This window comes from Marmota marmota, unplaced genomic scaffold, assembly GCF_001458135.2.
Source record: "Marmota marmota marmota unplaced genomic scaffold, marMar, whole genome shotgun sequence".
NCBI lineage: Eukaryota > Metazoa > Chordata > Mammalia > Rodentia > Sciuridae > Marmota > Marmota marmota.
The window spans coordinates 370,601-373,317 of record NW_026000172.1 but is presented as its reverse complement, the minus strand read 5'-3'; positions in this window follow the sequence as shown (position 1 = coordinate 373,317).

Below are 2,717 nucleotides of genomic sequence, written 5' to 3'. Positions count from 1 at the left end.
GGTGATAACAAAAAACTAGTTTCCTGCTGAAGAGTGACCCTCAGTAAAGGCAATACTGAGTGAAAGAATAGGCACCTGTAACATTGTAATAGCTACAGGTAGGTGATGGTCACATTGGAGTTGCAGAAGTGACTTGCCACCAGAAATCTGATTGTTACTGCTTCTCTGAAGCCAGGATTTCCTGAATGTCATCTCTTTTGTCTGTCAATATGTGTTTGTAGCATTTTTACTTTGTGCTGATCTCATGCCCATGTGGCAAATAAAATCACACAGTTTCATTCATTTCCAATTTCCCAGATGATCAGCTTGAATCATTTTTGAGTTGATTCTCAGCCATTTAGTTTTGTTCTTCCCTGAGTCAGTTTCTTATAAAGTGTATTGCATTCTTCACTTTCATATTACTACGGGTTGGCCCAGGATGAGGTCTGGACTTGCAAATGTGTATTACTGTCTCCATTTTATGGGTGAGAAATGTCAGTGTCAGTGGTAATTTGAGGAGCACCATTAGCAGAATTCCTTGCCTAGCTTGTGGCAGAAACCAGCAAAGACATGTTAAGGTTCAGGACCACTTCTGTCACTGTCTCTCTGAAACAGACATACAACTAAAGATTTCATTGGTGGATGAAGAGAAGTTGAGGGTTTGGGGCCACATATTAGGAACACTGAAAGTATAAGTTTTCAGAAAGATTATGAATCACACATCTACTATCACCTTACTGTTTTATTTCTTTGTAGAAGACCAGTATTTCTGTGTAACATAATCTACTAAATATTGTTTAGTGACAGGTAAAAAGAGAATTAGCATATTATTGTTTTATTTATCATCAATTTTAAAGTAAAATAGGTACATGATTTTTCATGCTTTAGATTACTTTTCAGTTGGATAAAATCAGAACAAGGAGCATAGTTTTCTAATTCACTTTATTCTTTGTTTCTTTCTTTTGTTGTATAAATTTAGGTTGTGTAACAGTATATTTAGTAATACATACAAAGAAAAATTACTTCCATAGGTAAGCAATTTAAAATATGATCAGAAAGTATGTTAGATACTCACAATGGTGTATTATTTTTCAGCCATATACAAAAATGAGATCTTGTAGTTTTTGTCAAAATAGATGGAACTGGAGGATGTGATACTAAGTGACAAAAGACAGTACAGAAAGAAAAGTATGTGTTTGTAGCATTTTTACTTTGGGCTGATCTCATGCCCATGTGGCAAATAAAATCACACAGTTTCATTCATTTCCAGTTTCTATTACATATGGCTGTCTACTACATTTGGCAGCTAAAATAAAATTAATGTGAAAGTAGAGAAATGACTGGGTGTGACAGGGTTCTGGGGTATCAAGAGTGGAAGAAGGAGCTGGGTGTGGTGGTGCACATCTGTAATCCCAGCAGCTTGGGAAGCTTAGGCAGGAAGATCTTGAGTTCAAAGCCAGCCTCAGCAATAGTGAGGCACTAAGCAATTCAGTGAGACCCTGTCTCTAAATAAAATACAAAAAAAAAAAAAAAAGGCTGGGAATGTGGCTCAGTGGTTGAGTGTTCCTGAGTAGCCCCCCCCAAACAACAACAACAACAACAACAACAACAAAAACGTGGAAGAAGGGTGGTGGGACATTATCAGCTCATGTCATGTGCATGTATTATGAAAATATCACAGTGAGGGTTGGGGCTGTAGTTCAGGGGTAGAACAGTTGCCTAGCATGTGTAAGGCACTGGGTTTGATCCTTAACACCAGATGAAAATAAACAAACAAAAACCATTCCGTCCATCTACATGAAAATAAACAAAAACCATTCTGTCCATCTACAATTATGAAAAATAAATAAATAAAACCACACCAAATCTCAATAATATGTACAGTGGATATATGTTAATAAAATCTATCATCTCACATAACGACTTCATTCTGCAGTAAGAATATCTAAAATTCTACTTTTTTTTAGAATTTATACTATTCAAAGCATTATTATTAACTATGGTCTTCTGGTATCCACAGTTCTCTATGGATTTAACATTTTTCTTCCAGATTCCACACATAGAGTATGCAATATATTTCATGTCTGGATCATATCACTTACCATGAGGTCCTCCAGCATCATTCATGTTATTTTATTTATTTATTTTTTATTGGTTGTTCGAAACATTACAAAGCTCATGATATATCATCTTTCATACATTTGACTCAATTGGGTTATGAACTCCCATTTTTACCCCAAATGTAAATTGCAGAATCACATTTGTTACACACTCACGTTTTTACATAATGGCATATTAGTGACTGTTGTATTCTGCTACCTTTCCTATCCCCTACTATCCCCCCCTCCCCTCCCATCTTCCCTCTCTACCTCATCTGCTATTGTTCAATTCTCTCCCTTGTTTTCCCCCCCTTTCCCCTCACAACCTCTTATATGTAATTTTGTGTAACATTGAGGGTCTCCTACCATTTCCATATGCTTTCCCTTCTCTCTCTCTTTCTCTCCCCCCACTCGTCTTTGTTTAATGTTAATCTTTTCCTCATGCTCATCCTCCCTGTTCTGTTCTTAGTTGTTCTCTTTATATCAAAGAAGACATTTGGCATTTGTTTTTAAGGATTGGCTAGCTTCGCTTAGCATAATCTGTTTCTAATGACCATCCATTTCCCTGCAAATTCTATTGATTTTGTCATTTTTTAGTGCTGCATAATACTCCATTGTGTATAGATGCCACATTTTTTT